This window comes from Tenrec ecaudatus, unplaced genomic scaffold (genome assembly GCF_050624435.1).
Source record: "Tenrec ecaudatus isolate mTenEca1 unplaced genomic scaffold, mTenEca1.hap1 Scaffold_746, whole genome shotgun sequence".
Lineage (NCBI taxonomy): Eukaryota > Metazoa > Chordata > Mammalia > Afrosoricida > Tenrecidae > Tenrec > Tenrec ecaudatus.
The window spans coordinates 169,475-196,966 of record NW_027459643.1 but is presented as its reverse complement, the minus strand read 5'-3'; the positions used below and the strand labels follow the sequence as shown (position 1 = coordinate 196,966).

Below are 27,492 nucleotides of genomic sequence, written 5' to 3'. Positions count from 1 at the left end.
TCACAAACAAGCTTTACCAGAAAGAACAGCCTGCTTCCAAGTGAGAAAAAGCCCTTTACACATGAGTTCCTGAGGTCAGCCCAGCCCTGTGCGCCCCCCACCCCTCCCAGAGTCCCCTGCTCTCCGGCGAAGCATTAAAGCAAGTGGAAGCAGAGATTTGCTCAGAATAAAAAATCATTTTTCACAATAGCATGCCACATTCTGGATGGCAATCACGGCTGCACAAACCGTATCCATCCCCAGTCATAATGTTGCCGCCTCAGTGACCACACACACACATTGTGTGGCGAGACTCAGAGTCTATTCCATTTGTGATCAATTGTTTCCTCCCTCTCCACACTTGGCACTTAGGAGACATGCTCTCTGGAGGCGATTAAGGCTTGTCTTGTGGCCAATAATCATCTCCTACGCCTTCCTTTCCAGTCACTAATTTGATGTCTTCACTCAAAGAAATGCCCATAAGTTGAGGTTTCAGAGGAGAGCTCCTTGAGCTCCCCAGACAACAAGGGGGCCGAGTGTCACCGTCATTATCCTGAGCTGGGAGGGAACACTAGTGTTCCGGAGGCTGGGAATCCGTCACTGCCTGCCCATCGCACAGACAGAGCAGGTGCTGGTTATAATTGCTTCTAGACGTCCTGCCATGCTCAGTTGAACGTCAAAGCCATAAACGCTGCCAGACTACAATAAAACTGGAGTACGCAGACATTTCTGCATCACTGCCGGGTGAAAATACACTGAGTGGAGTTGGATGAGATGGCAGCAAGCGCTTAAGGAGGGGGTGCTGTGGGAATACCAACAAGATGACTGCCAGTCTCCGTTTCCTCCTCTCCTCTGCTTTGTGTTTTCTTTCAGGACCAGAAGAAATGATGCATATGTAAGGATAAAAAATTTTCCATTTCCAGAGGAGTTTTCCACCCCCCAATCTACCCGCAGCCTCCTTTGAGCAAGCCAGTAAAAGCTTTTTTTTAATTTTTTTAAACCTGCCTTCTCACTATGGCAATTTCCGGAGCTGCTATGTGGCTGTGTTTAAAAGTCCCCCTTGGGATCCAGAGTGCAATCCATATCACAAAGGCATCCTCCCAGTCCCAAATAGCAATGCAACCTCAATTCAGAAGGTTGTTCTTGTTTCCATAGACCCAGAATGGAGTTTAAGCTGTTGATCTTGACTGTGGTTGTCGCGTCAGCCTCTCATGGGCACCTCATGGGCAGTGGAGCAAACTGTGCCTATCTGTGCTACCACCAGGACTGGGAGAGGAAGCCAACAGTGGTGGGCCATAGGTCAATGTGTGGATGGGGATGATCAGGTCTTTCTTCATTATTCTGTTTCAGTCTGGAAACACCACTGAAGCCTGCTCAGTGTCATAGCAACACACAAACCTTCACTGACAGTCTCGGGCACATTGGCTGCAAATCAAACCCGGGTCTTCCCGGTGAAAGTCGATGAGAGGTCTACCACTGAAGCACCGTGGCCCTCACCTCAAACCAGGGCAGTCATTTCCGGAGTTCAAACCAGACCACAATGCAGGATGACTGAGATTGCCACCAGAATCTGATACTGATGCAGAAAAAAACCTAACTACCATTTTATTGACTCCCAATAGGACAAAGATCTGCCCCTTTGGGGTTTTGAGACTTTAAATCCTTACAGCAGGGGTCGCAACCTGTGGGTCGCGACCCCTTTGGGGATCAAATAACCCTTTAACAGGGGTCATCCAATTCATAACGATAGCAAAATTACAGTTATAAAGTAGCAATGAAAATAATTTTATGGTTGCAGGTGACCACAACATGAACTGTATTAAAGGGTGGCGGCATTCAGAAGGTTGAGAACCATTGCCTTACAGAAATAGACAACCTCATATTTCTCCCACGGACGGGCTAGTCAGTTCAAACCCTTGACCTTGCGATTAGCAGGTTAATGCATAGTCCACTACACCACCAGGGCTCCTAATGATATAATAAGAGATACTATTGTTAGATCTCTCGTGGGAGAAATATACCTCAGTCCTTGGCTTCGCGAGAGAAAGAATTCACTCCGCAGTCTGGATTGTGATCCAAGTGAGTTTTTTGAGAGAAGAAGTTTCAGGTTTACACAGGCACCTCAGGGCCCCTCACCCCTGCACAGCTTGCCTAGAAGCTGCTGGAGAGAAAGTCACTACGTGGGCTCCAGGATCCTGCCTTTTCTTTCTTTTCTTTTTTTTTGAAATCGTTTTATTAGGGGCTCATACAATTCTTATCACAATCCATACATACATCAATTGTGTAAAGCACATTGTACACTCACTGCCCTCATTATTCTCAAAACATTTGCCTCCACATAAGCCCTTGGCATCAATCAAGTCCTCATTTTTACCCCTTCCTCCCCGCTCCCCCATCCCTCAAGAAACCTTGATAATTTGTGAGTGGTGATATTGGGAGGGTAGCGGGAGGGTGGATTGGAAAGAGGGAACCGATTACAAGTATCTACATGTGACCTCCTCCCTGGGGGACGGACAACAGAAAAGTGGGTGAAGGGAGACATCGGAGAGGTCAAGATCCTGCCTTTTCAATTCCTCCATAGGGAGGCATGGTTGATGGTCCTGGTCAACCCCATTGGCTGGATTGAATTCACCTGGCCCAGATGGGCCAATCCAGATGTAACACCCACCTAGGTGTACCACCCCTTCCTGGCCGGAAGTTTGAACCTGAGCATATGTAATGGATGACCCAGTCCCTATGCTAAGCTACCTAACAGTATTTGCAAGATGCCGAGCAATGTTCTAAGCTTTTTGTATATAATAATTCAATTATTTCACTTAACAAGCCTATGTGTGGACTCTATTCTTGCCTCATTTTACAGATGAAAAATCAGTGGCACAGGATGATAAAGTCATGAGCCTATGACCACACAGTGAGGAAGTGGAAAGGAGAGATTTGAACCCAGGCTGCAGAGCCCATGCCTTGGGTGCCTACAGCGCCACATAGGACACAGGAAAGCATGGAGCAGACTCGGCATAAGACCTTAGGGAGTTGGGAGGACTGTGCATGCATGTATGTGCTAGGACTGCATGAGAGTAGCTGCTACTCAGATCCAGAAGAGAATACAAGGCTATTGCAAAAATTATTTTTGCCAAAAGAGGGTGGAATTCTGCATCTTGTGCGAAATCCCCCAACCTGCACATGGCACAGCTACTTCAGAAGGTTCCCAACAATGTGTGCTGTGCGGCAAACCAAACTGAGCTCAGGGGGAGCTGGTCTGTGGGTTTTGTTAGCCAGAAGGTGAGCAGTTTGAACTCACCAGCCACCACTCCAAGGGAGAAAGAGGAGGCTTTCTGCTCCCATGGACTTACAGTCTTTGAAGTGGCAGAGAGCATTTCCAAGCGGCCTATGATTAGGATCTAGGAGGGTGAGGGTGGATGGAGTTGGTTGAGACCTGGCTTCAGGGCATTTCCCAGAAGGGCTTCCTGCAGTGACTCTGCCTTCAGGAATGTCTGGTGACCCTGAGGGCAGCAAAGTCCTAAGCACACTCAGGCAGTGGTTCTCAACCTTCCTAATATAGGTCCTCTTGTTGTGGTGACCCCCTGACCATTAAATGATTTTCTTGCTACTTCATCACTGTAATTTTGCTACAGTTATGAATTGGACGAGCCCTGTGAAAGGGTCATATGACTCCCAAAGGGGTCGCAACCCACAGGGTGAGAACCACTGCACTAAGGGTTCCCCTTCCGGGCAGCTCTACCAGTGTCTGATGTGCATAGTTCTGTGAGGTGAGAGAAATGAACTTAGTGTCTGCTTCTGGTGACAGTTGATGTGGGTGGGCTTTCTCCCTATGTCAAATCCCTCTCAAGCCATTTGTCACCACAACATAAAGCAAGAAGAGGAGGCAGCATAGCAGGACGGCAAGCAGAACAAAGATTGAATAAACACAATTCACTTCAATCATGAATCGGGTGCCCTTGAGATGTGAGGAAGACCCCAGTCTAGTGACATTAGATCAGGTTTAGGGATTGAGTGATGGGACCCTCTTGGCTCCCCTCAGACCCTATCTTGCTTTCCCACTGACCCTGCCCCTTACATCGTGATTGGTCCTTATTCCAGCATGATGGTTGGTTTCATAATCACGACATGTGGGAATGTGTTAGTCGATAGGTTATACAGGCACAGTCTCTGGAATGGGTAAGTGAGGAGGCGCGACTGGTGACATGACTGGTGGAATGGATCATGTGAAGTGATTTGAGATCGTTGTTCAGACCTAATAGGTCATCCAGGCCTCTAGTTGATCCTGGCAGTACTCTAGTTTAAGGAAACAGAATGTTAGGCATTTAAGTCATATTTGAGCTTAAATTTTGAGCAATAGGCTGTGGCTCACAGTGAGAGTCTATGTGGAGACCCTAAATCCATTTTGAGGGGCCACACATTCAGCCACCATTGAGTTCCTTCCTACTGCTGACTGGCAGTAGAAAGCTTGTCCATCAGGCAGTGTGCTTGCGTCCACTCCCCGGGCCAGACTCAGCGATATACGGTCGTGTGCACATCCCAATGAAGGTCCCGCTCATGCTCTCACAGGCCCTCCCGCAACTCCATGAATTGATCTGTCTTCAGGGACAGTTTTGTGACAAAGGTGTTTGTTTTCCATGTCTCATTTAAGCTTTCAGGAGCTCAGGTGGTGATGCTGGATAGTGTTGGACTATTAACAGCAAGGTCGCTGGTTCAAAGCCACTAGTCATTCCACAGGAGAAAGATGAGGTTATTGCTTCCTGTAAAGGTAGCCACTTCAGGATCTCTACACAGAGTCACTATGAGTCAGAGTCAGCAGGACAGAATGGGTGTCATTTTATTTAAGTAACTGTGGCTGTGGGTCCTTCCGACACCATTGGGGCCTCATGCGGATGCTCTCCTTCATCCAGAACAGCGGTTTGTGCCTTTTTCTTGTGTAAAACATAGCAAAGGAGTTCCTAATAAAATATAGTTGAATTGGGAGTCTTTTTTCCCTCAAACAAAGTAAATCCATAAATAGAAATGAGACTATGGTGCTAATAACCAGTTGGAGAGTTGAGAGAGCTGAACTCTCAATCCTGGTAGAAACCCATTGTGACTTTAAAAACTTGCTCAAGGTCATCCATAGCCTATGAGGTTGAGTTGAGCAGACACAAAACAGATGTGTTGGGGAGTAATTGTGTACATTAAGTAAACAATTTATCTTTCTAAAGATTCTGTCTAAAACTTACTTTAAATAGTAAGTTTTCCCCTGGGCTAGGGAAAGGTCAGGGAGCTTAACCCCCTAGTATCCACCCCCTCTCAGCATTCATCATGTTAGGCCAGAGGAGCCAAATCACACCCACTACCCAGGGAGCACTGCTTCCAAAAGCCCATTGCCTGTGCCGGGGCAGAGGGCAGGTACCCGGACCAGAAATGCTGACGGAGTGGAACCAGCGGGCTCAGCCCCCAGCTTCCTGAGAGAGCAGCTGTGATGGTTCACTTTTGGAAAAATGTCAATGCATGACTTGGGCAGCACGAAAAGCAGATGTGCAGAGGTTGTTCGCTGTATTCCAGAAGTTCCCACACTCTCCGGAGGCTCCTTGGCTCAATGGCAGGAAGCCGTTGGTGGCTTCCACCTTCAATCCCAAAAGGCCACTGCCGTCCAGTGGATTCCAACCACAGTGACCCTATATGGAGTTTTCAAGACTGTAAATCTTCATGGGAGCCAGCAGTCTCATTGTCCTCCTTGGGACAGGGAGCTAGCAGCCCGTTTCACCTCCAGCACCCCTTCCTCTCTAATTCTGGATCCAGTCCCTCCAAATATCCTGCCCTGCCCTTGTCTAGGCTTCTTAAATGCGTTCCATGCTGCTTATGTTAGTCTGGGTGCCTTAGCGAAACAAATCCACAGAAACGCGTATGTATAAGAGAGAGTTTTATGTAAAGGGTGAGTGCACATCAAGAAAACATGCCCACATTTGCTTATGCACCCGCTTTGTCTTCAGCGATCATGTTGGGGTAGGCTGGTGTGCTTTTTCCATGTGGGCTTTGTTGTTTCTTAGCTAGATGGCCCCTTGTTTATCTTCCAGTCTTTAAGACCCTGGACACTATATCTTTTGATAGCCGGGCCCCAGGGTGCTTAACCAATACACCACAAGGGTTCATTAGCATGTGACTTATCTCCTGCCATTCACACTAGATGCTCAAAATAGCAGGAAACCAGGTTTCTCCTTTGTGGACACACCAGGTACTGACAGAACCAAGAACAGAGACATGCTTAGTTATATATCTTGACTATCATTAGCATATTATATGCCAGGCAATCTGTAAGCCTTCGCTCCCCTGACCTCTCACAGCCTCGGTAAATTGAAGCTAATAAAAGTAGTGCTCTCACAAGCTTGGTAGGAGATTAAACAACTCACATAAGGGTACACAGCCTATCAACGAGGAGGCGAGATGAGGCAGTGTGTGGCTGCTGAACCCACACCCTTCACAACACCTCCATTAAAATGACTGAGGGCTATGAGGAACCAGACAGAAGCAGGTTCACAGCCCAGATTGAGTCAATTTAACTGCCTATTGTGCCTGACCCTTCTATCTCTGATCTTAGAAATGGGGTTAACAACAACAAAACACTGTAGAAGAAATGTCCAGCAGATGACAGGCACGCGATTAAACAACAAAAAATAAATCACTTAAGTTGAAATTCGAGCTCCTGGAAACCCCTCACATGCGTGCAGAGAAGGATTGGGCCCCATGTGGTGTTTCCAGTGCCCCCGTCCTTCCCCCCTAAAATGAGCAGTTGATAAGGTAATGCCTGGATTGTCCCAAGCCCCAGACTGTGGAGAACTAAAGGAAAACCCAGCATTATGAATCTTTGAGCACAGCCCTGCTGGGAAACCGCCCTGCAGTCACTTGTTGAAGACTGGAGGAGGGACAAGAGTAGGGAGAAGAACGAGGACTGAATGTGACACATAAGCAGGGGTGGCCTACATTCCATAAAGGAAAAAACTCAAGGTCTGCTTTTCTGGTGCCGGAAAGTTAAAACCCATCTGGTGCAGTTGAAAAGGTGTGTGTGTGTAGTGGGGGGGGGGGTGTTAGGGAGGAGGGGCGATGAGTCCAAAGGATGAACTCCATCTGCAATTGTGTCCTCAACTGCTTTCCCCTGCTAGCCACACGATATTTGTGGCTGGCCTGCCCTGCTTTTGTTATCAAGCCCAGAGAGGGCAAGAGACTAGCTCGAAGTCACACTGCAAGTTGGCAGCAGAATCAGGCCGAGAACTCTGGATGCTTAGAAAGCTTCACACAGACCTGAGAAAGTACCAAGGGAAGACCTGTTCGCTAACTGGGCAGCACTCACTGCATGCCAGCGCTGTTCCAGTGCCCCAGCCAGGGCATTGCTCCCTGTGTCCGTGTGTCTTCAGTGATGCACACAGGTGACGGATTGGCTTTTAATAGCATGCTTGGAAGGTTGAGGCCACCCAGCGGCACGTAGAAAGAAGGGCCTGCAAATCTACTTCAGACCAAGCAGCCTTTCAAGACCCTGGGGAGCACAGTTCTTCTTGGACACACAAGGAGGCCAGGAGTTGAAGTTGATTCCATGATGTAGTTGATTCCATGGTTCTAGCTATACCTAGAGTCACATCCACATTCATGTTTATATCTCTTCACTCCATGGGGTGTTCATGGCTCCAACTCTTCTGAAGCAGACCACCAGGATTTTGTTTAAGAGGCCTCTGGATAGGTTTGAACTGCCAACCTTTTAGTTTGTAGCTGAGTGCTAAACAACTTGTGCCATGCAGGGTGCTAAGCTCAGAAACTCAGTCGGTGCTTCATGATCTCAGTTGGAATTATAGAGAGGGTCAGTGATGACCCATTGACTGCTGGGTAATTGTTGATGTAGTCTCCCTGTGCAGACATGTAAAGTACCTGAAAACTTAAAATCCAACTCATTGAGTGCATCATCCTGCCGTGCGCCAGCCCAGCAGCATGCTCTGCTGGGGACATTTGGCCATGCCTGGAGACATTCTGAAGAAGGGAGTCCCACTGCCATCTAGTGGGCTAAGACCAGGGATGCTCGCTTAGCATCCTGGTGCAGGGAACAACACAGCCCCACAAGAAGGATGTTGGCCAAAATGTCAGCAGAGCTGCCACTGGGAAAATGGTCTAGTCCAAGCGCTGACCTTCGTAGAGGAAGAAAGCCAATCCAGAGCAGCTAAGTGACCTGCTGTGGGTTGCACAGCCTGATTCCAAGCCCAGTACTATACCCAAAGCTGTTACCACGCCCAAAATTAAACAGCAATAGCTGCCCAAAGGCCTCTTAGTTTGAGGACCAAGTAAGACAGTAAATGAGAAAGCCCTTTGACAAATGTGGCATGCTGCACAAACATGAGATGTTATTACCCAGGATCTTTTGATATATGTAAATAGATCTTGTACCAGGTCAGTTAATTTTCCAACTGCTCTATCTGAGCTTTCAGATGGCAGCACCTCTGTCCAACCCAGGAAAGGACTCCTGTGCATGCTGAGCAGCCCTGGAAAGCCTCATGCCTGGCTTCTCCCACCCCTCAGCTAATCTCCAAATGATTAATAAGGGCTCTCACTATGTTGTGGCTCCCAGCTGACAGATACTAGGCTATCAATGCATTCGTATCACCTCCTTCATGCCAGAGGGACTCAGTTATTCGAGGGGTTCCAAGGAGGACCCAGCCTGAAAGAGAAACGGGCGAGAGAGAGGAGCGAGACCAAGCAGATTCTTGTCAAGGTCTGAGTTTATTGCTACACAAGCCTCTCTATAAAGGGTGAGGCAAACAAGGGAGTTCAAAGGGGAGATAAAAAAAAGGAAGGGCGGGGGTGTAGAGCACACAGGGCAGGCGGCCGCAAGTCTGCAGTTGGAATGTCCGGTGCTGGAGCAGACAAGGGTGGGCCATCTGGTGTGTGTCAGGGTAGAGATAAGGTTGAGGTGACGTGGCTTTAGCCCTGCTGGGCAGGCAATATGGCCTTGGTTTTGTCAGGCTGATTATGTCCGGTTCCCAACATGAGAGAAGCCAGGAATATCTCCTCTCACAACTGTGCAGCAAACGAGATCAGATCTCCCAATCTGATTTTCAGCCCTCCTGTCTTTCCAAGTGAAGTGGATGGTCCATTTCACGTTGTCTCAAGTCTTTGCACATTGCATGCCAACATTGCGACACAGGGCGCGGCTGTGGGTCTTAGTAGACAAAGCCCCCACCCAGAACCCTGCCCCCAGAGCTCCTTAGTCACCCTTCACAACGCAGGTCCAGGCCGGGCTCCACACTGCAAGGCGATCAACCCTGACCCTCCAGTGTGGCCGTCCTCACACGCTCCCACATCCACCTAGAAGGACTGGAGATGAGAGATTCCGGAAGCTCCCTGCCTCATCTGCCTCCCTCCCCAGAGTGACAGAGCAACTGTAACTGATTAGGCAGGATGCAGCCTCATTCCCAGTCCCCACCCTCTCTGGGAAAGCAGGGCTGTCTGGCACCTCATCCAAGGCCTTTCCCCTGTGATCTCATTACTGAGTAGCTGCTCCTCTACCACCCACCTCCGTCACCTCATCTAAATACAGGGGAGATGAGTATGTCTTCTTTGCTGCTCCTTCCCTGAGTCCACCCCAGGAGCTCCCTGAACAGATCATCAATCACTTCTCATTACACCTGCAGCAGCCGTCAGATACTGCTGAACAGAGACAGGCGCCTCCCCTGCTGCTGCCAGGCTCCAGTGCACATGTGCACACACACGTGCACACACATTGTACAGGCCCACTCACATGGACACACAAGCATGCACACCCATGTGCACAAACTTTGTTCAGAGGTGGGAATTCTGCCCATTTTAGCCTCTAATATTGCAATCAGAGAGTGATAGAACAATGAAAGATGAAGGTGGATGAAGGAAGATCTATTTATTCCCTTACTTGTTACATAACCATTCAGGGCTCTTTTTTTATCCGTACAAACACACCACCACCACCATCAACAATCATCAAGTAGCTGTCATGTATGCAGTGCTGCCCTATTCAAGGCGGTGCTGAGTATGTGAGGAGGATTCTCTCTAAAGCACAGCTCTGAGGAAGTCTGTCTCCTTCGCACTTTTACACACGCTGGGAGAGGAGCCTGCAGGAGGCTCCGTGCGTTGGGTGAAGCCACACGATGAGTGAGGAGACCGAGTGTGAAGCCAGGGGAATGAGAGCGCAGAGTTCACCACTTCACCACCATGCTGGTGTGCACAATCGATGAAAGGGTGGCTGCCAGCTGCAGGACAGAAAAAAAGTAAAGCATGTAACTTGTGGTTTTAGCTCTGGCTTACTTCCAAAAGGAATTGTTTTTGTTGTTCTAAAAAGCTTTATACCAAAAAAAAAAGAAAGCTTTTTACCTCTATAAAAACAAAAGGCTACTGCTGTCAAGCACCTTCAGACTCAAGCCAGAGGAGAGCTCTCCCAGTGGGCTTCCAAGCTGTAAATCTTCACAGAAACACAGTACCTCCTGTGGAGTAGCTGGTTGGTTCAAGCCAGCAACCTGGCAGTTAACAAGTATGTCCCTTGTACCTGTAATACCTGTATAAAGTGTATTAAATATGAACTACTCCTGGTGTGTAATTTTAAATTGAATTATTGTGCCTGGAACTTTTTTTTAATAGCTAAGAATGGTGAAATCAGACTCCTTTAGATGTTATGAGAAGAATAGACACTACACAGGGCTTGGACCCAACCCAGCTTAATTCAAAGGAAGGCAGATTTATTTTCTTCTGCTTCCCAGAAGGTTCCTCAGCAGAACGTTTAGCTATGGAAATTGTTTAGCTATGGAAAAGAGCAATCTCCTCTTGGGAAGATTCTGGTAGAAAGGGGCTTTGGTTACATATCCAGCTCAACCCAGCCCCAGAGCCCTCGTCATGTTTTATTTTGTTTTGCCCTTGACACTGATTGTCTTGGGAACTGTGGCCCCCGAGCAATGGCCAGGAAGTCAGGTCTTCTTGATGTAAATCCTCTAATATCCCCTACAATGATTTTCAGTGCCAATGGTAAGGCCCGCCTAGTGGCTGCCACATGCCCCTGAGCAGACACGTCAGAGCAGATGAGAGCATGAGACAGCATTTAAGAGAATGGTAGGCTGGCCTTGACTTAGCTGTTTGGCCTCTCCTCAGAAGTCATTTGTGACACTGACTGTCATGGGTTTCATTAAGAACAAGTCTATCTCTACCAAAGAAAACTGCAAGGTAAGAGGACTTTCAGCTCCAGCTACATATGTCTCCAAACTTACTTACATATTGTCCTGTTTTCAGAAGAAAAAAAATTTACTCAGTGCCTCCCGGGCAAATAAAAACTTTGGTACTACAACCTACAATCCCAGATAAAGTGTAGGTATCTGCTTTGGCAGCTCCCCTGGATCGAGCTGCTCCAGTAGCTCTCCACAAAAACCCTGTGAAGAGATGATCAGGCAGGATAGCCTAGTCTGTTCTGCAGAAAGAAGCTACCCCTGGAACCTCAGTGGCTTAAAATCTAGAAGTTTATTCTTGTTCATGCAAATTCTGACACTGGAAGGGCAATTCTACAGGGTGTTTGTCCTGCACACCGTCCGTCAGTGATTCGGGCTGCTTCACAAATATGGTGCCACCAGATCAAAAGGTGGATTCCAGGTCATCACAGAAGAGGAAGAGAGAAGTGGGGGTTGTGGATCAGTCTTTACATGCTTTGACACTTTAGTTGACATAGATCGCTGGATAGGGCTGCTTATATAAAGGTTATCAGTTCAAACCACCTAGCTGTACCACAAAAGGAAGGAGTCATCTGTTTTCATAAAGGGTACAGCCTAGCCAACCTCATGCAACAATTGTACTCTGTACCACAAGGGGTGAGCATGAGTCAGAACTGACTTGAAGGCAACAGGATTTGGGTTTTTGTTTGTTTGTTTGTTTGTTTGTTTGGTTGGTTGATTGGTTTGGTTTGGTGAGTGGGAGGTGGTTCTACCTACAGCATATTAATCTGAAGTAGTCACTTTAGGTTTTTTTGTTTGTTTTTTGAGAGATGTGGAAAAGCTCATTGGCTTTAATGGGGAGTTAACTCTGCCGCAGACGGCCTCCTCAAAATTTCCCTCCCGCTTCAGAAACTAGCAGAGATTTTCAATGAAGGAGCCTGCTGGCACCCGCTGGACATCTCCTTGCAAGGTCAGTCCTTTGGAGCCATTGGGAGGGAGAAAAAAGAGACTTTTATTCCTGTAAAGAATTCCAGCCCCAGAAATCCTGAGGGGGAAATTCTGCCCTGTCCTCTCGGGTCACTATGAGTCCGAATTGAATTTATGGCTATGAGTTGAGTTGTAATTCCCTTCACTTACTGCTATTGACAGGTTGCTAGATTAGGGCTTGTCTTCCCAAATGCCAGCACTAAACGAAATTGAGCTGTCCAGGCCACAACAAAGGGGTTGGAAATACATCAGGCACACTCATTAGACACCTATGGCAAAATTCAGAACTGAGCATGCTCTGACCCAAGTCATGTAGACCCAGGTGGAATAGAATAGGACTTACAGAATAGGACTTACAGAATAGGACTGAATAGGACTGGTCATACAGAATAGGACTTCACAAAAGTGCACCGAAATCAACCAATACGATCGACCAATGTCCTCCAGTGGTGTTGGGAGGTGATAGAAGTAGGCCTGGGCTCCTTGTCACCCTCCCTTGTTCACGTGCTCTGCAAGTGGAGGGTGAGGCCCTTGGGGGTTCCTGCCGTGGCTCCTCAGCTGGTTCTGCACTCCTGCTCAGGTATTCCTCCCATGAAACCGCCATATTCAGCTGCAAACTTTCCCCACCCCTGCCATGCAGCCCGGCGTGCTTTCCGGAGATACTGGGGACTTTTGGGGACTGCGATACCTGAAACTTTCTTCCATAACATTCACTTGGATTTACAAAACTGCTTCTGCCATATGAATTCTTTCAGCGTTGCTAAGCAAGAACTGAGGTCAACCACCCCAGAAACCTAACACTATCAAGTCAATTCTGACTTATATCAATCTAGGGGGTCCTCAAACTATGGCCTGCGGGCCGCATGGCCCTCAGAGGACATTTATTCAGCACGCCGGGTGTTTTTGCCCCGTTTTTTTGAACTTCAAATTAGGTATGTGCAGTGCGCATAGGCATTTGTGCATAGTTTTATTTTTAAACTATCATCCGGCCCTCCAGCGGGTTTGAGGGACAATGAACTGGCCTGCTGTTTAAAAAGTTTGAGGACCTCTGAAAGGACAACGTAGAACTATGCCTGTGGGTTCCCGAAGTTCTAAATCTTTACAGGAGCTGAGAACCGCATCTTTCTCTGTGAGCCACTAGCGGATTCCAACTGGCCGGCCTCATGGTCACACACATTCCACCAGGCTCCTTGAGCCTTAACTTGATAATTTAATGAAATGATACTTCTCCAAGTCACACTGTATCATGGTCTATAATCTTGCTATTCTAATATCAAATTTAAAATAAGGAATATAGTTAAGCTCCAAATCCATAAGCAATAAGATCATTGAATCTCTTTGGACACTATTACTTAAAAAAAGAAAAAACTCTGTTCAATTATTTTCAGCACAGAAAAGCTTCCAGCGTTTACAGCTTAGTATTTAATTGCTTTTTCTCTTCTTCTTTTGCATTGGTGAATCATTTTGAGCTTATAATAATGTCAAAATAATAGTTTCCAGAGCCTCCAGGCATTCACTGTGTAATGATCATTTAAAAGATTTCTTGGTTAGAGGGTCCTCAAAAGAATAAAAAGCGTGTCCGCATCCCTGGTCATTTCTATATTCAAAAGAAGAAATTGCTCATCAAATGCTACAAGCCAATTTCTTTCTTCAGCCAAACTGCCCATTTTAGCATCACTGAATTAAGCAAATGGTTCTACATTTCAAAGTCAACAATGATACTCTTTTCCCTTTAACACGAGCATCTTAAACAGCTCAAAAAGTAGTCGAGCTCTTTATTATGGCTTTTCCTGAGAAAGCTGTTTCGTTGTTTATTTTATTTATTCATCTAGACTTTCATGTTAAGATTTGTGTATTTTAAGTTCTGCTAGTCAGGACATTTTAAACGGAGCCAGATTTTTTTTTATACTTTGTCTTTTAAAATATAATGAGACTGAGCAGTACATCCCTTAATAAAATATAAAGTCTTCCTATTTCTGTTTGTTTGTAATTTCCCTAAGGATAACTCTTAAAGTAGTAAAACCAAAACCCCCATAATGAATTACATTTGGTCTACTGGGGGTTGTGGCCAACCTTTAGATAGAAAAATCCAGAGACTCCCTTCTGCATCTCCTTTCCCAACCAAACCCCGGTGGCTGGAGGCCGGAAGGAAGAAAGAGGCTGGGCTGCTGGGGCAGGGTGGGGAAGGGGTAACCTTGCAGATTATTTCAAATTCTACTCTGAAGGCAGAAAGTTATCCCAATGAGATAGCTAGAGATTCACTTCCTTAGAAAAAGATTGAAATTAATGTGTCCCTTAGAAAAGCCAAAGGAAAAAAGTCGTTATTAATTTAGGCAATTGAAGAACTTTGAAAGCCATGTCTAGTACATAAAAACACCTGTCCCTAGAGCCCATCGGCCTAGGAAACTGAATTTTTATACCATGTAAAATAAAGGAAGGTCATTTCTTAGACTTGCTCAACAGAAGATTGTCATTTTAAACCGGTTACTGTAATGAGAAGCTGGGTTTTCGTAAAAAGGACTGAATGCTTGAGTCAGTGTGAAATGAAATTAGAGATGCATGTTCTGCGCATGGCAGCATTTCCGGAGGAGTCTGTGTTCCCGTGACTGCTCTCAATCTGTCTCGTGCCTTCTGGGAAACTCACAGCGTGGTGCCCACATCTAGTCTCTCGGACTTTCTTGCCAGCTTTGGAAAGGTGTTGAGTCTGTTGGATCTGCTGCACAGAGACAGCATGCAAGTGGACCCTTCCCACATTCCTCAGAGAGCAGCCCCCCAGTGTAAAGCTGTGGGTGAGGTTTGATGACCTTTGCCCCTTCATCATCCCGCATTCTTTGACGGACCCAAGCGCTCCCCCGAGGCATTACCGGAGAAGCAGCTACCCCATAGTTTCCAGATGGTGGGTATCAGCCTGTGTGCTCATTGGGATTGCCAGAGAGCTGTCCAAAAGACATCTTTGTCCCATCTCCACTGAGTCCGATTTTATTGGTCTGGAATGCAGCCTAGGTGCTTGGATTTTTTTCTCTCTCATAAGTTTTTATTGTGAATTGGGTGAAGGTTTACCAAGATCATCAGTTTTTTATTCAACAATTCATACACATTGTGTTTTATGCCACTTATTGCAATCTCCACAATATAATATGACTTATTCCACTCCCTACTTATGTCTTCTGTTTCCCTTCCTCCTCTCTTCCTACCCTTCTGAACTTGGGCCTTGGATTAATACTGCCCTTTTGAGATCAAATGGTTTGCTGTTTTCAGGTTTGTGTGCCTCACTTGTGTAATTGCTCCCATTATAGACCAATCTATTATTTGGCTGAATATTGAACCACAGGTAGGAGTTCATTTTCAAACTTAGTGAATAAGGACCATCATTTCAGAGGTTCTGTTAGTCCCTATCCAGCCAATAAGCCTGGTCTCTTTTATGACTGTGAATTTTGCTTCACTATCTAGGACCTTTTGATGTGATCCCTTTCAAAGAAGTTGGAATTGATAGTTGGAGATCATCTAGTTATTCTGTGCTCAGAGTCATGAAGTCTAATGTTCATGTGGTCCACTCACCACTCTTTCCTCCAGAGTGAGGGTGACAATACTTGCCACCTAGATGGCCACTTGTGAGCTTCTGAGATCCAGCTGCTACTCACCAGCGTGGATGTCGACCATAGTCTTTACAGTCTAGGTAATGACAATTGTCCTTGGTGTCCTTCACAACTATAATCCCCAGCCCCCAAGCCCAATAAAGCACTCCCTCCAGTTGTTCGGTTATGCCTAAGGAGTTTTGATAACTTCATCTTCTGTGTGCTCCGGAATATTCAATTCCCTGGATGATCAGAATGGTCAGTCAGGGCTCAGAATCTTGGTGTTAAGGCTCCTGGTGAGATCCTGGCACATCAGACACAGAGGTTGTGAGGCTAGAGGATGGGCAGAAGGGGATCATACTGAGTCTAACAAGGAAAGAAAAGGAAATGAAGGATATAAGCAATTAAAAGCAAGCGCATAAATAGATACAAATACACAGATGGCCCTTGCAACATTATTCCCAATCTCGCAAACGTGTCAACGGTCTAAATACCCATCAATAGGTGAATGGATAAGTCAAACATGTTGCCTATGGTATATACAATGGACTACTACTCAGCCATAAAGAGAAATGAACTCTTGACACAGGCTACAAGAGGAATGAACCTCATAAGCATTATGCTGAGTGAAATAAATCAGCTTCAAAAAGGACACATTTTGCTTAATTCCACTTACAAGAAATATCTAGGCTAGGAAAATGAATAGAGACAAACATATCCCAATTGTTTCCAGGGATAGGTAGGAAGGTAAGTATGGTTGTTACATAATGCCATGTCAATTGGACAAATAAGTGAGGTGGAGTCTTTCTTATACCTATATGAGTGTCCTTGGATTTATTTCTCTAGTCAACCCAGCCTAACCCAGTAGGGCCTGGAGGGGAAGTGCCATCCCTGAGACGATACTGAGCTTCCATAAGGGTGATGACATAATTTTGGAATGGGTAAGGATGATAATATGAACAACATGCAGAATGCCACTTAGTTATAATCTTGTAGAGCGTGGAAGTGACGAATGTTTTGATGCATGTATATTTAGTACGATTTTTAAAGAGTGTACGCAAAAGAGCAATATGGCAAGTCTGTGTTGCCATTTGCTGTTGCTCAGCTAAAAGCGATTCGGGCCTGTGTAGTCCAAAGGGAACCACAGAGGCTCAGGAGGAAAGCTGGTACCATCTCCAACTAAGACTTGTCTGACCAAATGCAGAGTCTCCCTTCAAGTAACTGACAGGTCAGAGGCAGCTCATCTCTGCTGCAGAAGCAATGATTTGTCTCAATTCCCAGACCACTGTCACAACCATGTCTTGTTGCCCTCGGTGCCCCCCTTCCCCACCACAATAAGTCACTAGAAAGCCATGCTTCATTTAAAAACAAACAAATAAACCCCTTCTGCCTCCATCCTGGCACTGTTTCAGCTTATTTAGCATCATAACATATGTCATCTGTTTCCCTAAACAATCTAACATGGACATGGCACGATGGGACTGATGAGTTAGGCAAATGAGAACCAGCCTGCCCTCTGAACACACACGATGGCATTTGACTTGCTGTCAGTAGATGCTGTCGCGTTTCTTCTCCTCTTTCCTGGAAAATAAATACAGAAAAGAAAGAGGACATGAAAAGGGCTGCAAGATGTTTAGCTCTGGTCTTTCTAGAAAGTGTAGAAAAAAAGTATGTGACCCCTGCCTGCCTTTAGATGCCCCACTCCTCTGGCTAACAAGGATTGCGCACTGACCATGGACAAGACATCTGGATCTGGGGGGAGGATATAACAATTGCCCCCACCAGCAAAGAGTTTCCAGATTTACGGGACTGCACAGGCCAGGGAGCAGCTCATAAAAAGAACAAGAAGAATCGCAAAGGAGGGTGTGCTCCAGCACCACTTCGTCCAGCTGCAGACACATGAAGGCAAAGTTTCCTTTGCTTTCAGTCAAGTTTATGATTTCCGCGGCATCCCTTACCAACACCTTCACAAAGATCTAGGTTCTTGGGTTGTTTCGTTCCAGGGCGGACATCACCTTGGTAAAGCCACACTCTAAGGACAGCTCATGGTCCAAGAATTCCACCTATATGTTTTGAAAGGGGCCATGTTAAAACCCCTGGCTCAGACTTTCAGGACTGGGCACAATACAGCAAACCCACCATGGGGACAGCAGGATTTGGTAACACTCTCATCTCCATCACAACCTGGACCTGGCAAAGCTATTTTCTTCCACTCACCATCTTTCAATCAATATTTACTCAGCTATTAGTTGCTCCCCAGGCTCAGCATCAGAAAAGTGTTCAAACGTTACCTAATTGTCCATCTAATGGTAGAGGTCTGTGCAAGGGATATGAGAGCAAGAGGCTCAGAGATGATCAGTGGGTAACGAGAGAGGGATTCACCTTTATCATTTGTAGAAAGCCCCTGGCAGACTTTCCCTGGAGCAAGCAAATAAAGCTGCTCCCGGCTCAGCTCCATTCCTGATCTGGTCTTGCCATGAGACTATCCAGGCTTTGTCCCAACCCCACGTTCTGGAAACCACGAGTGGAAGGAGGTGGATCTTGGGGATACCATGGAAAAGAATGGGCATTGCACAACACTTCATTGTACTCATATGGAGCTTATACAAAGGCCAAGAGATAGAACCAGGTGAGACTGTGAACAGGACAAGGTGATACTGCATGGTTTAAAATCAGAAAAGGTGTGCATCAGGGTTGTATCCTTTCACTGTTTTTATTCCATCTGTATGCTGAGCAATTTATACAAGAAGCTGGCCTATGTGAAAAAGAACATGGCATCAGGATTAGAGGAAGACCCAAGTAATGTCATTAGGAACATTTTCTCACTAAAAATTTTAGGTCATGGCATCAAAAAAGTGTCATTTTAACCTAAATGGGTTTTTAGACCAGTGAAATAACAGCGAGAGTGAGTCAGCATTGTGCACAGAATTGAGCGATACTGGTTCTTTGGGAAATTCATAATCCAACACTGACACTGCTGAGATAAAGGATGACAGTGAGGAAGATTCTACACCTGAGCTCTGTGATGGGCCAACGTGGTGCTCTACTCTCTTCAGGAATGGATGAGCCAGCTCCACCAAGATTCCCCTTTACTGGAGCACCTGCTATGTATGTAGACGTTGAACACAAGAACGCTTTGGCGTTCCTACAATGATTTCTGACCGATGAGGTCATCGAAAAATTGATTATGATAGCCCGGAGGTTTACTTTCAGGTTTTAACCCCTCTTCAGTTAATTTCTGTGCATGGGGGAAGGTTTGGGGCTTGCTTCATTTTCCTACATACGGTATCTCAGTTTGTCCAACACCATTTGTTGAGCAAGCAGAATTTGTCCCTTTGGATATTTCTGTGTCCTTTTTCGAAGGCTAGTTTCCTGTTGACTGGTGAATATATGTGTAGCTTTTCTGTTCGAATCCATTGATCTATATACCTCTCAGTGTACCAATACACTGCTCTCCCTTAGGGAAAAACAACAACAAAAGTTGTATGAGCCCCTATATAATGATTTTTTTTAATGGACGATGAACTATTTTCCAGGCCAGCACTATCCTATGTTTGAGCACATTGCTGCAGCCACTGTGTCAATCCATCATGCCTTATAGCCTGCGGTACTCATGTTCAGGTATAGTGTTCTGCCATTCACAAGGTTCACACTGGCCAGTTCTTTCAGAAGTGGAAGACCAGGTCCTCCTCCCTCGTCTCTCTGTCTGGAAACTGCTGAAGTCTACCTGCAGTGAGTGACCCAGCAGGCATTTGAACTACTGGCTGCAAAATTTCCACCATTACAGCCAAATGCAGGCCACCACAGTACAACAGACAGTAACAGCATCTTAACACCACACAAAGGCTCCTCCCTGGGGAGACCACGTGTTCAGGCAATTGCTGCTGTTACACATGTAAGTGGGGGCTACATGAAGTCGCACCATCTCCTGTGGCCCTTCCAGGAACAGGCCATTCTGCTGTTGTTTCTACTGGACTTAGGCTCAGCTGCCAACCTGCCCTCTGCACGCATTCTTCTCCTTACCCTTCCATGTCACCTTCTCTTTGCCCAAGTCAATACTGCTGGTCAGTCACCTACTGGTGGATGCTTGCTTCTGAAGTTTCTGAACCACATTTCCCCATGGTTATGAGACATTGCTGCTGCCACTGCGCGCATTTAACAGGTTACTTTACACCTTCAATGAGAAATCTAGGGGAATAGAAAGAAAGCTTCTTCTTTCTCCCAAGGAGTGGGTGGTGGTTTTGAACCGTTTCCCTTGAGGTTAGCAGCCCAATGTGTAACCCACTACACCAGTAGAGCCTTGGTGGCACTGTCCAGCAATTATTAGACTGCTAAATATGAGGTCAGGGTTTCAAACCTACCAACTTCTCCTTGGGAGAACGATAAAGCTGTTCCCATAAAAGACTGACAGCTCCAGAAGCCCTCTATAGGGTGGCTATGAGTTGGAATTTTGCGGTCATTTAGGGCTTTTTGGTGGCATGTGATTTTTTAGGGCTTTTAGGTTGTTTGTGGACGTTCAAGGTGTGTTTGGGGCATTCGGGTGGTTTGGGGTTTTTAGGGTGTTTTATAAGATTTTAGGGAGTGTTTAAGGGATTTAGGGGTGGTTTTTTAGAGTGTATAGGTATTTTTCAGCACAATAGGGTGTTTTTAGTGATGTTGCAGAGTTCCTTAGGGATTTTAGGGTATTTTTAATATTATATGTGTTTTTTCCCCCCAGCATTTTAGGTTTTCTTAGGGCTTTCATGGTGTTTTCAGGGCATATATGGGGTTTAGGAATGTTTAGGGTTTGGGAATCTTCTAAGGATGATTTTTGGAAGTTTCACATGTTTGGGTGGGCATTTGGTGTTTTTTTGTGGCTTTAGAGTGTTTATGGGATCCTGTCAATTTGCAGCTTTAATTCCGCAAAGAAAAGTCAGACAGCAAGCCAGAAAGGAGCAGGAAATGAAGGGGAAGCCCAGGCCACATGTTACAGCTGCCAAGTCCGGAGAACCTAGGTGTGGTCGTTGGCTACCTGGGACCGGGAGTGGGGCTGTGCTCCTGCCCAAGGGTGCTAGGGAGTAAACCAATCTCAGCTGGACGTTTGGCTTTTCTACTAATTAGCCGACTCCATGAACTTTCCCAAGGGCAGCTGGCGAATTGCCAGGGGAACCCAGCTAGACCCCCCACACAAAAGCACAGGGATGGTTACAGGAACAGGAGGTTTCACACAGTGGATGTGCAGGGCTTGGGGTCGGGATTGGGGGCCAAGGTGAGGAAGGGGCAGCAATAAGGCCTGGTCCCAAATAATCAGATACTGAGCAATAAAAGTACAAGGACTGCCAAGAGAACATGGGGACAAAGGATGGCTGGACTTCATTTGATATCTTTGGACGTGCTGTCAGGAGAGACCAGTCCCTGAAGGGACATCAAGTCCATGAAGGACATGATGCTTGGCAAAAAGTGGAGGACGGGCAATAAAACAGCTCGAACCAGTGGCTACACCAGTGGGCATAGTAACAATGGTGAGGATGGTTCGAGACCTGGCAGTGTTTTATTTTACTGCTTGTGTTTTTCTAGAACTGTCTTTCCTGGATGCACGAGGAAGGATAACTGTGCTTGTGGGAAGCAAATGCACAGTGGGCAGCGCTTTGGCCAACATAGGTACACCACCGGCACACAGTGCCCCCTTACTTGGCATCGAAAGTGACACGGTTTGTCTTTCCCCAGAGCTCTCCAGCCCTGGGGGAAGCGGCCCTGCCTTCGGCGCACCGCCAGGGGGCAGCACTGCTGCTCTCTCACTGGCTACATCTGTGAGGACCCAGAGAGCAGCTCCTTTCTGCTGCTCTCCTCTCAGACTTCTGCCAGAAGCCTTGGCTCGTCCTGGATCCTCCCTTGATTCCCACTCTGCACCTTTGGGGACGCCCAGCCCATTAACTCTCTCCCATCCTTCCTTGCTGCCTCTTGTCCAGATGCCTGAGCTGGGCTTCAAGTAGTTGTAATGTTATGCTTAGGTGAGATGTGTTCAGCTTGTTTACTGTCTGTATACAAGAAAAGAGTGCAGCCCAAGACATCCACCCTTTTGTTCCTCTATGGAAAGCCTGTTACGTGTCATAGTCTTCTCTCTGTGCAGTGCTTTCCTCTGCTGCTGATGCTTTTACATGAAATAGGACTCGGTGTGTCACCGCTACAGGAAATTATCTCTGAAAAAATAATATGCCCAGAACTCAGAAACAGTGTCAGCTTGCATCTGGCATCATGGAAGCATCATGGGTGTGTTTCCATTCATTCGCTCCTGAGTGTCACATGTTAAACTCAGTGCATAGCATAAACAGCAGCAGGCACAAACTGAGACAAAGCACACCCTTTGCTGTGAAGCACATTCCGACTCCTGGCTGCCCCTGTGCCACAGAGTAGAACTGCCCCGCAGGGGCTCCCTAGCTGTCATCTTTACAGAGGCACATGGCCACACCTCCCTTTTGGGAAGCCACTGGGTAGGTTTGAACTTCGGGGTTGTAGTAGTTGATGTTGTAGAGCCCTGGAGTCAGTTCGGATTCATAGGGGCTTGTGCACTAGAGAGAGAAACAAAGCCCAGTCCTGCGCCATCCTCGCACTTGTTACTGTATTTGAGCCGATTCTCGCAGCCACGGTGTCAATCCACCTAAGTAAGGGTCTTCCTCTTGTTTGCTAACCCTCTGCCAAAAATGACGCCCTTCTTGCAGGACTGGTTCCACCATAGTAATATGTCCAAAGTACCTGAGACAACGTCTCCGCATCCTCTTTCAGATCTCCTGCCTTTAGTTTGTCAGCTCACTTCGATGGAGTCGATGCTGAGCCATAGCGACTCTATGAGATCAGAGCAGAACTATCTCTGTGGGTTTCCCAAAGGCTAACTCTATGGGAGTAGAACGCCTCATCCTTTTCTTCTGAGGACTGACTGGTGGTTCCCCACTGCTGACATTACAGTTGACACCCAAGGCATAAGGTACTATGCCACCAGAAGTCCCTTGCCCCTGTGCAATAACCAACACCACCTACACACAAAACCCACCCCTTCTCTGTCAGTTGGATGTATGGTGATGGCTTGAGTTGCTATGAAATTGGAAGCTACTAGGGGGAACCCGACAAAAACTACAATTTTTTCAAAACTATGCATTTAAATTTTTTATCCCCTTCATAGTACTCTCCATTACACTTCACACATTTGTCTAATCTGTGATTACATTCTTGGAAACATTTTTCAAACTCAGCAGTTTGGGTGACACCCTTGTTTTTTTCCCCCCCTCTTCTGTGTTGTCAAACCACTGTCCTTCATTCATGGAAACAGAAAGAAGTCACATGGAGTGAGTTCAGGTGATTAGGATATGAGGGACAAGAGAGGCATGCTTTTTTGGGGGATGTTTTCATACTGTTATTTCTTTTCTCTTTTTTTATAATCAATTTTTGGGGCCTCATACAACTCTTATCACAATTGATACATACATCATATTTGTACATTCATTGCCCTCATCATTCTGAAAACATTTGCTCTCCACTTAATCCGCTGGCATCAGCTGATAATTATTCCCCATCCCTCATGAACCCTGAATAAATTCTAAATTATTATTTTGTCATATCTTACACTATACAATATCTCCCTTCAGCCACTTTTCTGTTGTCTGTCCCCCAGGGAGATGGTTATATGTAGATGCTTGTAATCGGTTTCCCCTTTCCATTCCTCCCTCCCTCTACCCTCCTCGTATCGCCACTCTCACCACTGGTCCTGAAGGGATCATCGGCCCTGGATTCCCTGTGTTTCCAGTTCCTATCTGTACCAGTGTACATCCTCAGGTCTAGCTAGATTTGTAAGGTAGAATGGGGATCATTTTAGTTGTGGGGGAAGAAGCATTTAGGAGCTAGAGGAAAGTTGTATGTTTCATTGTTGCTACAGTGCACCCTGACTGGCTCCTCTCCTCCCTGCTACCCTTCTGTAAGGGGATGTCCAATTATCTACAAATGAGCTTTGGGTTTTCACTCCACACTCCCCCGTATTCACAAAGATATGATTTTTTTGTTCCGATGATGTCTGATACCTGATTCTTCCGACACCTCGTGATCACACATGCTGGTGTGCTTCTTTCATGTGGGCTTTGTTGCTTCTCAGCTACATGACCACTTGTTTAACTTCAAGCTTTTAAGACCCCAGAATGTATAACTTTTGATAGCCGACCACCATCAACTTCAGTCACCACATTTGCTTATGCACCCATTTGCCTCCAGCAATTGTGTCGGGGAGGTGAGCATCACGGAATGCCACTTTAATACAACAAAGTATTTTTGCATTGAGGGAGTACTTGAATGGAGGCCCAATGTACATCTGTTACCTTAATACTAAACCTATAAATATATGCATATAGATCTATTTCCCCATCGTTATACATAAATATATTTACATATGCACATGCCTTTATTTAGACCTCTATAAATGCCCTTTGCTTCCTACCTCTTTCCTTGATTTCCTTTTACTTTCTGATTGTCCCACTCTCATGTTCAGCCTTCATTTGTGTTTCAGTAATTCCTCTAGGTTACATTACTCTTGGTTACACTCTACCAAGCCTCCTACACCCTCCTCACCATCTATTTGGATCACTTGGTGTTCCCTTGTCCCTGGGTTTGTTAACAGCACTTCCTTTTTCCCTACACCCCCCTTTCCCATCTCCCTCCCCCAGCTGTCAGTCCCATTGTTTTCTCCTCCAGATTGTTCATCCAGCCTATCTCATTTAGACAGACCTGTGGAAATCATAGCATGCACAAAAACGAGACAGAGCAAACCCAAGCAACAAAATGAAACAAAAGAACAACACCACCACCAACAAGCCAATGACAAAAAGCAAAACAAAACACAAGAAAGAAAAGCTTTTAGTTAGTTCAAGGACTGTTTGTTGGCCTTTAGGAGTGCTTTCTCATAGAGTATGATGGGTCAGCTAGCCCTGGCCCCAAAGTCTATTTTTGGTATTCCCTGGGGACTTCGTTGCTCTGTTCCCCTTCCTGTTCTGTTGTACACCCTTAGTATTTTGCCTCGGTGTGCTGGGATCAGATCGGGCGATAGAGGCATGCTGTTTTTTGTGTGTGAGCAGGTGCACTGTCATGGTGGCAAAACCAGTCCCCTGTCTACCACTAATCAGTCCTTTTTATTTTAAATAAATCATTTTATTGGGGGATCTTACAGCTCTTGTAACAATTCATACACCAATTTGTATGAAGCACATTTGTACATACATTGCTATCATCATTTCCAAACATGTTCTTTCTCCTTGAGCTCCTTTTTTCCCCTCCTCCCACCCACGTGAACCACTGATACTTTATACATACTTTTTATTTTTATATTTTACGCCTCTGCTGTATCCCTTCACCCAAACTTCTGCTGTTTGTTCCCCTGGGTGGTGGAGTGGGGCTGTATGTCCATCATTGAGATTGGTTTCCCCTTTCTTCTGCTTCTCCCCCCTACCTTCCCTCGTGGTGTTGCTACTCTCAGTATTGGTCCTGAGGGGTTTATCTGTCCTGGATTCTGTGTGTCGGAACTTCTAGTCAATAGCAGTGTGCAAGCTCTGGTCTAGCCAGACAACTCAGACCTTCTTACACAATATCTTCAGAACCTCTATATAGGAAGCTTGATTAACAGTCTGACCTAGTGCAATGACTAAACTCCAAATGCACTATCACCCTCACATCAAGAAAACCAAACAAATGAGCATCTTCTTGAAGTTTGAGTTCACTTGACGAGGTGTATTTGAGTGAGGTGATGATGGCGTCTTACACTGACTTGATTTATGTTTGCATTCTGGCTTGTGAGAAGAGCACAAGGTCTTGTCACCAGCAATGACCTTGGGAAAAAAGTGTGGGTGCACTAGCTCAGAGCAAGTTGCCAGATGCCTGCCCAAACAGGAGAATGTATATTTTGAAATGTGTACCCAGTGGAGCTTTGTACCGCTTGGTTTTTTGGCGGGGGTGGGGTGGGGGTGGGTGGAAGGCCGGCTACTCCTTTGTAGGTTAGATAATCTGAGATGTGCTATTTGAAATTTCCTGGGGCCAGTTTTAGACAAAACTAGAAAAGTTAATTTTGCTGTATGGAAAAATCTGACAGTCTGGAAGTATCTAATTTTCCTCACATGCCATCATTCCCCTAGTAGCATTATTCTTAGTTAAAGCTCTCCTCTGTTCCTCCTTAGGGTTTCCCCCACTACCTGATGTTCCTTTTCTCCTACTCATCATCAAGGGACTTGTGTCCAAAGTGAGGACAGCAAATAATTAAGAGACCCTCCTGACTCTCTGTTAAGAAGGGTGCTCTGGTGCATGCGTGTGTTTATGTGTGCACATACAATCGCATTTGAATTTTGTTGGAAGAGGCTTCATAGAGACAGAGAGTGACATGGTTAGAGCTGCTGCACATGTAGAGCACTGTACTCTATGGTGTTCTAATTCAAATGCATGTAAGGTCCAAGAGAGGTAATAGAAGCAAGTGACCAGGGTCAGGGAAGGCAGCAGGAGGAACTGAGGGAGCCTGAATGCCTCACACCCTGCCAGTTTCACTGATTCTTGGATGGGAGAGTACCAACCTAGTGCTGTGAAATCTTCGCAGTTTTCAGAGGTTGGGGGATTTAAATTTTGTATGTAAAAAATAGACATCAAAAATGCTTGTAATTTATTGATTTCGATAAACACACTGAATGCCAGTACTCAAGTCAAACAAACCAAACTGACAGCCATCGAGTCTTTGCCAACTCATAGTGACCCTATTAGACAGGGTAGAACTGCCCCTCAGTTCAGCTCCCAGCCCTGGAGGCCCACCAGTTCCTCGTTATTATCATGAGGAATACTATTTTCACAAGAGCATTACATACCCCTAGAGACTAAACCATAAAGCCATATAGGCTTTGACCATCAATTCTGATATGCTTTTTCCTCAAACTGATGGGTCATTTGATGGAATCCTCGTATTATTTCCCTAACATAAAAATTAATCAAGCAAAGGAGATTCAGTGCTCAGTACTACAGCCCCCTATTTAGAGATTAACTCTTAAAAACCACCACCACCACCACCACCACCACCACCACCACCACCACCACCACCGCCACCTTATCTATGTTGATAAAAACTTGAGTAGGCTGTATAAATATCTCAAGTATTTAGGATAAAATGGATTCTTATTCTACTGTCACATATATTAGTTTGAGTTATGTGTTTCCATCTGAACACAAATTAAATAGACCTCATTGACATCTTTTCAAAATGCCATAAAAATTAAATGATTACCTTAAAAGATACTCAGTATAATTAGGCATCAGAAAAATGTACATCAACACTAGAGCGAGATAGTGTTTCAACCCATCAAGATGACACTAGCCAAGAATATTAAAAATACCATTGAGTGCTGGAAGAATGAACAGATTTGCGTCAGAAGAACAGTCTGAGAGGTCCTTAGAAGCAAGCACGGGGAGACTTCACATGCTTTGGGTATGTTATCAGGAGATGCCAGTCCCTGGAAAAGGCTGAAATGTTAGGTTCAAGTATAACAACAGTTTTGAAGATGGTGTAGGACTGCGCAGTGGTTCATTCTGCCTTGAGTTGGAACTGACTCAATAGCACCTAATGCTAAAAGCTAGATGCTTTTGATCCTAAATGAAAAGTGGATGGTCCAGCCTCCATACCAGCTACGTGGACAACTGCCCCTCCCCCCAGAAGAATTTACTTTAGAAGACGGCACTGAACCTGTAGCTAGGGGAGATGGACATGTCTGATCAGAGCA

At 45.8% G+C, this 27,492-nt stretch overlaps 1 long non-coding RNA gene across 2 annotated transcripts; it reads right to left on the bottom strand.

Moving 5' to 3' along the window:
- Positions 1 to 8,708: 8,708 nt before the first annotated feature.
- LOC142436878 (uncharacterized) lies at positions 8,709 to 27,127 on the bottom strand. Of its 2 annotated transcripts, XR_012782162.1 has the most exons (3): positions 27,109 to 27,127; positions 17,257 to 17,311; positions 8,709 to 16,096 (listed from the first exon to the last, which is right to left on the bottom strand). It is a non-coding gene; the product is annotated as an uncharacterized LOC142436878 (long non-coding RNA). The 2 variants fall into 2 exon arrangements; XR_012782161.1 differs by lacking the exon at positions 27,109 to 27,127 and having other exon boundaries at positions 17,257 to 18,669.
- Positions 27,128 to 27,492: the final 365 nt, after the last annotated feature.